Here is a 14657-nt window from a genome sequence, read left to right as displayed (position 1 = left end):
ATCTGTAAAAATACCGCCCGAGCCCCATTCGTGTCAGTACTTGCTTTAAAAACAACCATTCCACAGAATCGAATGCTTTTTCCTTATCTAGGAAGAAAGCCACCCACCGCTTTATTTTCCTGTCGAATATGCTGCATTGTACCAAATACCATACGAATATTATAAGTTCAGTTCCTGGACAGGATAAATCCCGCCTGCTCTGGGGCTACCAATATATGTGCATTCCGAGCAAGCCTGGTGGCTAAGATTTTGGTGAATATTTTGATGTCCACATTAAGAAGAGACAGAGGGCGAAATGAACTGCATTCATCCCTCGGTTTACCCGGCTTAGGGATGGCTACCAGCATAGCCTCCCTCATGGATGGAGGCGCAGTGCCCTCTGCACACATATCATCAAACAGGGCTGCAAGGTGTGGGAGCAATTGTTCTAGGAACGTCTTATAAAATGCCACTATCAGTCCATCCATCCCCAGAGCACTACCAGTTCTCATGCTACCTACAGCCTCAATTATGTCGTCCCTCTCTATTGGATGCGTTAGAAGTTCCCTGTGTGGGTTTGGGAGAAAGGGGAGTTGAATATGCTCCAAGTATTCGGCTATTTGTACGTCCGTCCCCTTCTACCGGGAACTGTATAGTTCTGCATTATATTGTCGGAAGCGGTCTGCCACCTCCGTCTTCTCCGTTAAAAGCTCCCCACCCTCCGCTTTAATTTCCGTAACTTAAGTCTTGCCACACCGACCTTTCATTAACCGGGCCAGAACTGATCCTGGCCTCTCCGCTTCTCCATACACGCGCGCTGTGGCATACTTGCCCAAATGCTTCACTTCACTATCTGCGGCAGCATGATATTCCTCCAACACCAATTTAATTTCCACGTCTAGAGCCTCATTACCCCCAGCAATACGTTGCTGCTGTAAGCATTTTAGTTTCCCCTCCAAGTTCGCCAGAGTCTTGCGTAGTGCTTTGAGCACCCCGAGTGCTTAGCCATCACTACCCCCCTAATGTAAACTTTGAACGCCTCCCAAATGGTTTGAAAGCTATCCACTGAGCCAGCATTGGTGTCAAAAAAGGTATCAATGGCTTCAGCCATCTCCTCCCTAAACACAGGATCCAATAAGGAATAAGGAGGGAACCTCCACGTAAATGGCGGCAAACGCCTGCCCGGGGATTCCAATACCAGCAATAGCGGAGAGTGGTCTGAGAGTTTGCGCGGCAACACCGAACAGTGTCGTACCCTATTAATCAATGCATTAGAAACCATCTAATAATCAATGCGTGCGTGTATGTTGTGGTATGCCAAGTAGTGTATATAGCCCCCTTTCTCCCCATTCCTCGTCCGCCACAAGTCACATACATCCAGACATACAATGACTTCCTCCAGCTTCCTGGCAGCTGCCGACTGGCTCCTGACGGGACCCGCTGATCTGTCCCTGTCCGGGTCTCTAACCAGGTTAAAGTCTCCTCCCCAGAGGATCTTAGTGTCTCCCCATTGGGCAACAGTCCTAGCTACATCACCAAAAAACTCACGACAAACAAAGTTGGGGCCATATGTATTCACTACTAGCAAGTCCATACCCCGTCCCATACACTTATGACATACCGGCCGTCAGGGTCTGCTCTAAGCATTGTAAGTTTAAGCGAGGATCTGGGATTAACCCAGTTCAGTACCACCCTAGCATGTGTGGTGAAACCCGACGAGTTGATGTTGCCCTCCAGCCCCCTATATTTCAACATGTGGCTCATTTGTGGCAGATGCGTCTCCTGCAGAAGGGCCAGATGATTATTCTGCCTATTAAGGTAACTCAAAACCTTCCTAAGCTTACGGTGATCGTTGAGTCCTCTAACATTCCAAAACAAAGTTCTTAATTCCCCCCCCTATTCCAGCGACCTTTGTTGTTCACACGCCACTGGTGAAAAAACTATGTCTCTGGGAAGAAAACACTGTACCTAGCCAAAGTAAAAATCTATCATAGAGCCATCTGCAGGGCACGTGCTGCATACTACTCCAATGAGATTAAACGTAGTTCTAATCCGACCAAGCTGGTCTTTAAGACCCTTAACCACATCAATGCTACAGCAATTCTCCCTCTGTGCTGAGTCATTGATTCCCATTGTTCATGACGAGCTCAGCTAGTGATGAGCACACAAGCAGTGTACTGCATGACGAGCTGAGCTCGTAATGAGCATGGAAGGGGTTAAAGATCTTACCGCTAAGAGAGTCCCTGTGTCAGAGGTTTCTTCAGAATCTCACTGTGAAGACCTCGCTGCCTTTTTCTTGGAAAAGGTATGCACCATCTATCGCTCATTTCCGAGCACAAGTCCCTCGAATGTATGGTCGATGCCTAGCCCCAGCACTAACTCCGATCTTACCATCCTCCCTGGTGTGTCGGAGGTTGAATTCGACAAACTAGCGGTTAAAGTTAATTCTGGTTCCCCCGCCGATCCCCTTAGGCCTGCACAGATTAGAGACTCTGCCGCGCTGTGCCTGCCTCCTTTACGCCAATTTCTCAAGGTTTCATTTGCCTCGGGTACAGTACCAACTAAATGGAAGCAAACTTCTGTAACCCCGATCCTTAAGAAACCTACATTGGACCGAGCAAGCCTGAGAATTACCAGCCGATCTCTCTCCTCCCCATGGCTGCTAAGGTGGCCGAAGCACATGCCAACAGCATACTCAAGTCAAGTCAATAGCACTTTATTTCGATTAATAAAAATCATAAAAGCGGTCACACAGTTATATTACACACAGAAATATTAAAAAGACATTAAAATATAATCATAAATAGTACACGGTATTATACATGATAAAAAAGACATAAAATCAGGTACAGCATACTCACCAAACACCTCCAGACTAACAACATTCTGGATACCTCCCAGAATGGGTTCCGGGCCTGCCATAGCACTGAGACCGCCCTCCTTGCGATGACGGAACAGCTGCGATCCGTGCTTTACTCCGGTCAAACGGCGGCACTGGTTCTCCAAAATCTCAGTGCCGCGTTCGACATGGTCTCGCACGTGGTATTGCTTCATCGCCCGGAAGAGGCAGGGATCACTGGCCTGGCCCTTGAATGGTTCAGATCGTTCCTCTCTGGAAGATCGTTTCGGATAGCCACTCCTCCTTTCCAATCCCAAGTCCATCCTATTGAGTGCCTCAGGGGTCAGCATTGAGCTCTACCCTTTTATGTGCAGCCGCTAGCTGCTGTCGCCAAGCAGTGGGGCATGGTTATGGTATCATGGTTATGGTATTATATGCTGACGACCCGCAGCTGGCGGTGGCACTCTCGGGGGACTCAGACCACGAGGCCTCCAGATGCAGGGATGGTCTGGCGGCAGTGGCAGGCTGGATGACAGCTAACTATCTCCAGCTGAATGCCAATAAAATGGAGGTCCTGATCGTCGGTAAGAACAGCGATCTGTGGGGCGATCAGTGGTGGCCTACGGTCCTGGGTAAGACACCCATACCGGTGACTGAGGTAAAAAGTCTGGGGGTCTGGCTAGACCCCTCCCTCAGCTTCTCTGGCCACACCAAAAAAGTTGCAGCCACATGTTTTGGCATTCTACGTGGTATCAGACCAATCCCGAAATTTTTTGATGCTCCCATCAGGCAACTTATAATTCAGGCCACCATACTGTCCCGGATGGACTACGCCAGCTCTCTCCTGCTGGGGGCAAACCAGGCGGAAATCATCCAGATGCAGCGCATACAGAACGCTGCGGCCAGGGCCTTGGTTGGCCTACCTAGGTTTTGTTCAACGAATTAAACCATCCGGAAGCTGCACTGGCTCTCAATGGCCCAAAGGAAGCAATTCAAGACACTGTACCTGTCCTTTAAAATCCTCAAACAGGACACGCCTAAAATCCTTGAGACCCTGTTGACCCCCTATGTCCCTTCACGCTCTCTGAGGTCTAAAGGACAAGGCCTGGTCACGGTACCGCGTTTTAAACGTTGTAGAGCTGGGGGGCGCTCCTTCAGCTATTTAGCAGCAAAACTCTGGAACTCATTACCAGTCTTTATCCGTGCTCTTAATGACCTTCTTTTGTTTAGGAGGGTGCTCAAGACGCACCTTTTTCCATCCAGGATCTAACTTCTGCTACTGCCCCTGCTACTGTTTTTGCTGCCCTTTACCTTCGCTGGTAGCTGGCTTCTCTGCTGGTCAAAGCGCCGGGACGCCCCTTTGCTGGGGCATCTGCGCGCTATAGAAGTTTAATTAACATAACATAACATTTACTGCGTATTTAGTGCATATAATGAAGTGAGCAAATTTGTACTTTGACGTGCCTCGTTGCAACCACTCAATAAAAACCTAACATCTATACCAACCCCCTCCCACAGCAGACGACCCCCCAACATGGCCGCATGAAATTCAAACCTCCGTCCCCACCCCCCATGTCCCCCTACCCTGAATCCCTTCCAATCAAAAAACAGTGCAAGGCACACGTGAGCGAAGGTAGCCCCGAGTGTCCAACTTCAGCAAGTGTCAACAACTATTAGAACTGGCCCTAGCTCCAGTGTGCCATCACAATTATAGTTTCACCTTAGGCCGATAAGCGTCAAACCCCCACAGTCAAATTCCCAGTCCCCCATAACATACTGCAATGTTCTAATCCCGACTTACTCTCCTAGTAACTTCCCCCAGACTCCAGGACCAGTGCCGTTACATGCAGCCTGAATACTTGAGGCAGACCCAGCCGTTGTCCGGCAATCAGTCCGCATATTCGCAGCCACCCCATCTTTCCTATTTTCCTATCAGCAGCGCACCCCCCCATAAGTAGAAGTCTCGTAGAGGTCCATCCCAAGTTCTAAATCTGAGTGCGCTGACCACCCAGCTATGCAATCCCCAGTACCTTACAGCGCTCTAACAGTGTCAACTGCAATTATCAATCCTGTTCGTCCAGCGCAGCATCCTCCAATACTTCTCGCTGCGATCGAGCCGGGCTGGTTCTTCGCTCTTTAGCCCAGTTCTTGATAGCCTGCTGCAGGACCTTAGGGTCCGTGAAGATATGCGACTTTCCCTGTCTGTTCACTCGCAATTTCGCCGGATACAACATGGCGTAATCCACACCCAATTCACGTAACTGCTTCTTGAGTGGCACAAAGTGTCTGCGAGCCTCCTGTACTCTAGCAGTAAAGTCGGGATACAGTGAGAGTTTCAACCCCTCGTACTTCAAGACTTTCTTTTCCCGAGTGACACGGAGGGCAGCATCTCGATCACGGTAGTTGAGTAGTTTTGCTATTATTGGGCGCTGCCCCGCGCCCAGCGGCGGCCGAGGCCCTAGAGCCGTGTGCGCTCTCTCCACTACGAACATTGCCGAGAAGACATCGTCCCCCAGCAGCGTGACAAGCAATTTCTCCATAAACTGTTCCATATTGCCTGTGGCCATCGATTCCGGAAGGCCAACAAGATGCAGATTGCAGCGCCGAGAGCGCGCTTCTATGTCCTCTGTCTTCTCCTGCCGGATGCGTATGACCGTACCAGCTGTTTATGGTCAGCGTCAAGGGTGGTGTGTGCCTCCTCAACTTCCGTGAGGCGCCTTTCAGACATATCCAGTCGTTCGGCATGCTTATCCAATCGCTCCACCATTCTAGCCATCCTGTATGATAAAGCGTCCATTTTAGTACCCAAGGTGGTGATGCCGCTCTGCAGAGTGCTCCATGGTCTTTAGGGTGGATTGTATATCCTCTTAGGCATCCTCTTGTACTCGCGCCATCGCCCCTGCTCCCCTGCCAAGAGCGGGGTCTTGAGATTTGGATCGCCTTTGTTCAAAAGTCAACTTAGACCGAGTCTTGTCACCTTTTCCCATGCTCGCCGTGGGCGCCCTCTCTTGACGGCTGAAATGCCAGAAACCAGTCCCCGGTAGCTTGTCTCCTTTCTGGTGAAGAATTGGCTTGGTAGTTTAGTCTGCCCTGTTCCCATGATGCACTGGGCCAGGGACAGACTGATTTGCATATAGCCAGGTTCTGAGCTGGGATGGTGCAGTGAGCTAAATAACGGTGATGGATCAAGCCCTGATCTTTGGACTGGGTAAGAGTGGTCTGCTTAATTCAGACACTCTGTTCATCGCCACCCCCTTTTCTGAATCGTTTTTGGCCACTATAGGTGTGGCAGGGTATACTCAGACATGAGTCCCTTGCTCACTGCACCATCAGGATTCAAGCAAGCCGGGCCGACGACGGCTGAAATGCCAGAAACCGGTCCCCGGTAGCTTGTCTACTTTCTGGTGAAGAATTGGCTTGGTAGTTTAGTCTGCCCTGCTCCCATGATGCACTGGGCCAGGGACAGACTGATTTGCATATAGCCAGGTTCTGAGCTGGGATGGTGCAGTGAGCTAAATAACGGTGATGGATCAAGCCCTGATCTTTGGACTGGGTAAGAGTGGTCTGCTTAATTCTGACACTCTGTTCATCACCACCCCCTTTTCTAAATCTCTCTTGACGACCAGCACTCAACCACACACGTTTCCAAGACCAATGACAGGGCAAGGGCCGCCCCAAAGCAGACAAGGCTTGCCCGCTGTTTTAATCTTCCATGATGCGCAACCTCCGCCGGCTAGAGGCACTCCGCGCCACCCACGCCGATTCCCATGCCTTCACCAGTACACGATAAGAATTGAGCTCCAACTTCCCCAGGTAGTGAACTGAATGGGTATCCAGACCAGCTAGTAAAAAAATCTGTCTAAAGGCAGGACGACCTTGGCCCAGCCCACTCGACCACCACCGCTACTCTGCCATCCTTAAAGATAGTGGCTCAGTCAAGTGCATCCACACATAGGTCTCCACTAGTTCAGAGCAATCCCACTGTCGGCCCTGTAGCGCTGTCCAGGCTATATCTGGGCGATGGCTAGCCCCGGGTTGGCAAGGTAGCAGTCAGTCTCCAGCCCAACCTCCCACACCTCGTTGTCAACTGGCCTCAGTGGGTCTCCAAAGTGCCAGGATCACACGGAGCCAGATCGTGAAATTCTGGTATGGGCCTCCACCTCCCTGTACACACACAAGGATGCTCTCACAAGAGAGGGCCCCAGGCTTTCAGTGCTCGCATCCGCCGCTCATGCCACTAAGCCGCATCCAGTCGCTACCTCCAGGTTCTAGACTACGCGCCGCAGTGCCCAGGCCTCTCCACGTCTCTCCGCTGCTTGAGCACTCACTGTCTTCCTCCAGCGGTCCCCCGCTGGCTCCGTAGCAGTCTCTCGTCCTGTCTCCCACCGCCGGGTCAGTCGTGGCTCCCGCCGGGGTCACTTCGCTGCAGCCCCGCCCCCACGGCACCAAGGACGCACTCCAGCCGCACGTCCCGTGACGCAGCTCGGCCTCGCGGGTCACTGTGGCCCGGGGAACTGCGGCCTAGCCACCAGTAGACGTCCCGTCTCGCACTCCGCGAGCCAGTGTTCGAGGGGCCGGTCCACTCCTTCGCCTCCGGACCCCTTCAGACACCCCCCCCCCCCCGAATGGAAATGTAGGTGCAAGGGTGTGGCTGGAGCTCTAGGTGCAAGGGTGTTGGTGGAGCTCTATCATGGCCTTGCCTGAGAGGCTATTATGGCATGGTGTTTGAAGGGGTAATGTAGGGTGGGTGAGAGTTTGAGTATGTACAGAAAGGGTGCCTTAGAGCATGGGCTAATGTAGGGCGAGACCACCAAAGACGATGTAACAAGAGAATCGGAGTGCTGTCAGGAAATATGGGGACGATAGTGCGGGATAAATAAGAGGAGCGGTTGAGGGATTTCAAAAGAGATGGGGCTTGATGGTAAACTTGGGGAGAGTACTATAGGATTAAGTTAATGTTCTCAGTTGGCTGAGGCAGTAAGCATGCTAAAGGTGCTGGTTGGACCATGTGGATGGTCAAGGATGAACACTTATGGGGCAGTGTGAGGTACAAACGGAGGAGTCACTAATAGGAGGTGGTGTGGCACTCCCTGATTTTATTATGCAAATTTAAACAATGTAATCCTTAGAAAACTCTGAGTTATTTTTGGGCGCCTCAGGAATGGTCTCTTTTGGCCGGGGAAAGACTCAAAATTAGATACAAGTAGCAAGGGAGCGTGGGGGATTCCCACACTAGATCCTGTGGTGCTCCTATGGAGGTAATAACCTCAGTTTTTTCCCAAAAGTAATCGAATTCGACAATCCAAACAGTTCATCAACATTTTTTAATCCATAGAGTCATATATTATTATTCATTTAGACAGTGAGGTTGGTTTCAAATCATTTAGTATGTACGTTTTTAAATGCCAATATCCCTATGCATTTCGGGACCTGGGTCCCTTCATCAGGGGAATAAGTTTATCTGTGGAGGAAATAAACATTGTTTTAGGAAGGGAACTCTGCCCTCAACATCATAAAAAACAAAGTACATCAGGGGCATCGAGGGTAAAAATCATGAAAGGTAGAAACCCAAAAAGTGAATAGGAACAAAGGTCCTAAGGTGGTTAAGTGGTTCTTGTCATGGTATTACAGAACAAAATAAAGGATGATGAAAGGAAACGAACACCCGTGTGAAAATATCCAAGTGGCATCTTAAGCAGGCAGCGTGTACTTGAAACCGATATCAAAACGAATCATAATGTGATTGTGAGGTTAATAGCGTGATTTTTAAAGAACGAAAAGGTTGAGAAACGAAAACAAACACCAGCGTGAAAATGCCCGAGTGGCATCATAGTCGGACAAAATGTGAAGACCGATCTCAGAATAAATCATTTAATTAAGCTAATCCTTGGTGCCCCAAACGTGGACACCCGATAGAACATGGTCACAGAGCGTGAAGAAAATATCCTTTCGATTCGTTGTGGACTTACCCAAAAACGTTCAGAGAACGGCGAGATCGCGTTCTGCAATTACCAGTCCGGTGCACCGCAATGTTAGTGAACGGACATAGATAAAGGACCAAGCCGGGTAGAGTGTATAACATAGACAAAGGACGACTGCCATGCGTGATGTTGTGATGTTATAAAGGGTGAATAACAGAAACAATATTCAGCGAATTTCAGAATTACAATACGTATTATAAGAATCAAAAAGATAATGTAAGTAAAATCATAAGACGGTATAAGGAAAAATGATAGTACGGTGGAAACAGTGTCGGCCATGTTGGATAGGGGAATATCACATAGTATGTCTATGGCTAGTATAACACAAAAGGCTGGTTCACAATACAACTAATGACATTAGTTATTGTCACATTAGAAACATAACGATCGACAAGATCTTAGTCTATGTAGAGGGCACACAGAGAGAAGAGAAGAAGTTAGAGGCAGGGTAGGAGTGAAAACTTTTTTGAGGGAACAAGGTGAATGTCAAAGGAATAAAGATAATTGTGAGAAAAAAAGCGTGTAGCAGACAATAAGGAAAGAAAAAGAAGGGGTGTTTTTGGAGAACATTGGGTTTTTTAAAGGGAACATAAACAATACTAATAGTAATGATGGGGATGAACACTTATGAACAATCAGGGTTCACATATGTTTTTAAAGGAAGCAACTATATTCGATCCGTTCATTGAGTCCTTTAGGTTGGCTGGATTCCAACAATTTAATCCAAAAAAGTTCGCGTTGTAATAATCTTTTGCGATTATCAACGCCCGGTCTCGTTGGGACAACCTCTAGTGCAAGGAACCTTAGTTGGCTGATGTTATGTTGTGCAGATATGAAGTGGGCAGCTAAAGGAGACTTCAAGTTCTTGTTCCTTATGGTGCTTTTATGTTCCGTTAGACAGATTTTTAGCTTCCTTTCAGTCTTTCCCACATAAGGTAAGCCACATGGGCATTTTAGCAAATATACCAAATTCATTGAATCACATGTGGCGTTGGTTTTTAGGTTGATTTGTTTGCCAGATCGAGGATGATTGATGGAGTTACCTTTGATGATATTATTGCAATGGCTGCAATTGTGACATGGTTTGGTACCTGAAAAAACTGTGACTGTGGATTTGGGTTTTGATCCCAGCATATTTTTTAAGTTGTTAGCTCTTTGTTAAGCAAATAGAGGAATGCAATTAAAGAGGCCCTGAAAATCTGGTTCAAGTTGTATCATTTGCCAATTTCGTAAGATGACATTTTTTATCATGGGACTTCTTGAGGAATATTTTACCACAAATACAGGTCTTTCAGTTTTTTTCTGTCCCAAATTAGAAGTTAGGAGATCTTTTCTGTCTTTGAGCTGCCAACAGAGTGGCTTCTGGGTACTTTCTTTCCCTGTATTTTTGTAGAATGTTTTCTTCAGTGTGTAAGTAGTCCTCAGGTTCAGAGCAGATCCTTTTGGCTCTAAGTAGCTGTGAGAAGGGTAAGTATTTTTTTAGGGGAACTGGATGGCAACTGGTATACAGAAGGGCGTTGTTACGGTCCGTTTTCTTGACGAACATTGACGTTTTTAAACTAGCATTCTCCAAGGTAACAAGAATGTCCAAAAAAGGTAGGCACTTGGTGTCAGTGTTATGGGTAAATCGAATGTGATCATCAACCTGGTTGATATAAGAGATGAAGTCATTGATTTCCTCTGAAGGACCTACCCAAATTAAAAAAATGTCGTCTATGTATCTCCAAAATGTCGCAATTTTGTTGCGCCACAGGACATTTTCCAAGATGTTGTCAATTTCCAATCGGTGCATGAACAAATTTGCATAGCTGTGGGCTGCACAATTGCCCATAGAAGTGCCAACTAGTTGCAGGTAAAACTCTGAACGTTTTTGGGTATGTCCACAACGAATCGAAAGGATATTTTCTTCACGCTCTGTGACCATGTTCTATCGGGTGTCCACGTTTGGGGCACCAAGGATTAGCTTAATTAAATGATTTATTCAGAGATCGGTCTTCACATTTTGTCCGACTATGATGCCACTCGGGCATTTTCACGCTGGTGTTTGTTTTTGTTTCTCAACCTTTTGGTTCTTTAAAAATCACGCTATTAACCTCACAATCACATTATGATTCGTTTTGATATCGGTTTCAAGTACACACTGCCTGCTTAAGATGCCACTTGGATATTTTCACACGGGTGTTCGTTTCCTTTCATCATCCTTTATTTTGTTCTGTAATACCCTGACAAGAACCACTTAACCACCTTAGGACCTTTGTTCCTATTCACTTTTTGGGTTTCTACCTTTCATGATTTTTACCCTCGATCCCCCTGATGTACTTTGTTTTTCATGATGTTGTGGGCAGAGTTCCCTTCCTAAAACAATGTTTATTTCCTCCACAGATAAACTTATTCCCCTGATGAAGGGGCCCAGGTCCCGAAATGCATAGGGATATTGGCATTCAAAAACGTACATACTAAATGATTTGAAACCAACCTCACTGTCTATATGAATATTAATATATGACTCTATGGATTAAAAAATTTTGATGAACTGTTTGGATTGTCGAATTCGATTACTTTTGGGAAAAAACTGAGGTTATTACCTCCATAGGAGCACCACAGGATCTAGTGTGGGAATCCTCCACGCTCCCTTACAAACGGAGGAGTGACATGAAGGGCTAGCAAGGGACTAGTACCTAGTTATGGTCTCCGTGCATAATATCTCATGCTTTCCGGTCTGTTTTTTTTCTCAAAAGGTTTCATAGAGTGGATGGATACTGGAGTTCCAAAAGGACGTGTCTTTGGGAGAGTTGGTGGACGGCAGCCACACTGACAAACTGAATGGTCTTCTTTGAACACATGGAAGAGTCGAGATGCCCACGTGCTGAGCTTCGGCAGAAATGACTCTGGGAAGGGGGGGGAGAGGCGCTTAGCCCTAGTCCCCTCCTCCCCCTCCCCGTCCAAGAAGACTGCAGGTGTAACTAGTGAAGCAATGAAGCTCCCGGCCTCACTTGCATACAGCACATTGAAGTATCCTTCTTATTACCTACCAGTGGCAAGAAAACTAGACAGGTGAGGTTCCTATGCTTTCTGAAATCCTATTTGCAACCGTACAAGCTGTGTGCTTCTCCGCTATACTTCATTACTTTGTGGTTTAGTAAATAGAATAGGTTACACACCCATCTTTGTTTACACTTGTATACCAATATGTATCATATTGCATGCTACAAATTGTTTTTTGGGCATGCAAGCGTAACTACTGTGTCTTTTCTTTCCACCCCTACCTGAAATCAAACGCTCAGTCCAGGGATTCTTGTTTTTCTGAACTTCTTGCTGGGAAGCTTAAAACAAGCGAGAAGGCCACTTGAGTAAACTAAAACTTGCTCTGATATTGCAGTGTCCACAGTAGATCTAAAAAACAATAATTTCAATATCAAGTTTTCTTTTGGTCAACCTTATCACACAATCCTTTAATACTGTATCTTTTCCCGTTAATATAGCTTCCTATTCGTTTTCTAAATGTCAGGAGCTGTACACCAGGTTTCCTTTTTTGTTTTTTTTACAGTTTTTACAACCAGGTCTGCCAAGACTTGAAGGATTTCTTTTTTTTGTGTTTTTTGTGGGTGTACTTCCCACACTTTGGAGGCTTACTGTATGAAATAGTATTTTATCCTGGAATCTCTTTACCGTATTTGAAATTTCTACAATATTGTGTCCTTTTTCAATGCATATGCTTATTGATGTTACTACTTTAAAAGACTTCTTTAAATGTAAATCTTTCATAGATTAGGGGGCGAATAATTTCCCTACAAGAACTGCACTTTTCTTGGCAGAAAGTCAGTGATGACTAACCAGGGTGCAAGGATACCACACTGTACTATTGTGTGATAAAGTAACACAGTTGACTTATTGTAGTGTAATTAAAGGAGAATGAGGCATTTAGGTTCTTTGTTTTTCGCTATTTTTTGTCTAAAGTAGCTAAGCACTTTTTTATGACGGACTTTGGAGGTCTGGGGTTAGAGTGGTCTACCAAGGTATGGCAATAGGAGACTTTCGGAAAATATATCGAATACGTCCCAATGGTCTCCTGCTCCGAGGAAAAAAATCATATTGCTGTTTGTTGGGTTTTTTTTGAATGCCTGCTATTGGGGGGTGGGTGGGGGTATCAAACTAAAGTTCAAAATCTATATCTTAGTATCACTATATTTAAGATTTGGAACTCCAAGGAGGTCCACACAAAATGTAAGCTGTACTTAGTAGTAGTTGTAAAAGAATTTGGTAGTTTCTATTTTGACTTGTTTTTTTATTTCAATTAACTCAGTTACACAGAGTGAATCCAGGGATTCATTTTATGACTAGTGTGATTCTGCTTTGAGTTCTAGTAATTTTTTGTTTGGCAATTGAGGTCAACCTGGCTGTTGTGATCTCGTCTTCCAGCTAAGAATGACCTTATTTTCCTTTTCTTTGGAGCATCGAAATTAGCAGTAAATGCTTAACTGGTGCACCTTTACCCAAAATTGTGTTTAATTAATGACTGCTGTTTTTGCTGAAATTAATTAGTGTATTCAAGTGGGGGCAGTGTGTGCCTTGATTCTGTATTTTTGGGTCCTGGGAGCCGGGTGGTCTTCATGTTTTGATCTTTGGTGGTAGTTTGTTTTGTATGTAGTTTAAGGTTTTGCATTTCAGTGACTGGATCTTTAGTATATCCAGTCTTGTGACTTCACTGCAGGGGTGTTTGTGGGTGGAATTCAAATTATTGGCATTTGGCTAATCCGTCAAATTATTTATATATATATATATATATATATATATATATATATATATATATATCAATTGCAATTGAACAAGCTTTATTCGAGATATTTTCTCATAAAAGCACAGCATAAAATCAAACATAACAGATAAAAAACAGATCGTTTAACATATAGGGAAAACAGATCGTTTGACATGTACATATTCTTGTAAAACAGTTTGTGCAAGCTCATACAATAACGACATATAAAAATACACATATATAACAAATTACATTAAGATTTATAAAAACAAATATAAACCAGATTAACTAAGCCCACCCATCAGCCTCCGCCTGATTGCCCAAGCCCACCCCAGATATTTGGCTACCCCTAGAACTATCGACTCCTGGGTAGATGTACATAAAATTCTCATTGCCACTGCACTATGTCGTGTCCCAAGATTTTTACATACTGGAGTAAGCCATACCCTCCTAGGTGACGAATAGGCTTTGCAGACAAATAAAAAGTGGCCTAGGGTTTCAACAGCTGCTTCACACACTGGACATAACATAGTGGTCGGCCTCTGCCATCCCGCAGTTAGTTTTTTTAGCGGGAGGGATCCAGATCTCAACTGGAAGACTAACTTCCTGTCCAGTGGGACTGTGATGTTGTCCCAATAATTTTCTAAGATAGGGCAGACTTTAACTTCCAAGAAGCGACCCGCCATAGAGTCAGACCTAGTGCCTCTCAGAAGGTTGTTATCCACCCAATCCCAATATTGGGACTTGAGGGCTTCCTTACTTGGAAAGACTTCCCCCTGCGGGTTGGTCCAAAGGTTAGAAAGCCCCAAATTAGTTAACATGGCCCTTAGATTTTTTAGCCACTTTATCTTATGAAAATTGTCTTCCTTGATTATTGCCAAGAAACCATCGGCATAATGCCTAATCTCTGGGGTTGTCCAAAGACGTCTCCAATAGAGAACAGGGCGCAGTCACGCTCTATCACTAATTGACCTTCTACCCAGCTCCAGGAATAATGGTATTAAGGGGGTACTCTGTGGGAGACATGTGATACCTCTGAGGAACCTATTTTCAGATATCTGTAAGGTCGAAAGGTTCTCCCAAGCCCATAACTCTGCACCGT

The 14657-nt window shown here is 45.8% G+C and overlaps 1 protein-coding gene across 1 annotated transcript in view; it reads left to right on the top strand.

Annotated features, from left to right (window-relative positions):
• Window positions 1–14657, top strand: part of MGAT1 (alpha-1,3-mannosyl-glycoprotein 2-beta-N-acetylglucosaminyltransferase) — a 186639-nt gene that overhangs the window by 30207 nt on the left and 141775 nt on the right. The window contains exon 2 of the mRNA XM_086924456.1: window positions 11538–11853. The gene's annotated coding sequence lies outside the window, so the exon portion shown is untranslated. The remainder of the gene's footprint in view (window positions 1–11537; window positions 11854–14657) is intronic.

This window comes from Lissotriton vulgaris, chromosome 5 (assembly GCF_964263255.1).
Source record: "Lissotriton vulgaris chromosome 5, aLisVul1.2, whole genome shotgun sequence".
Taxonomy (NCBI): Eukaryota; Metazoa; Chordata; class Amphibia; order Caudata; family Salamandridae; genus Lissotriton; species Lissotriton vulgaris.
The sequence above is the reverse complement of the archived record's forward strand: the minus strand, read 5'-3'. Positions and strand labels throughout refer to the sequence as shown.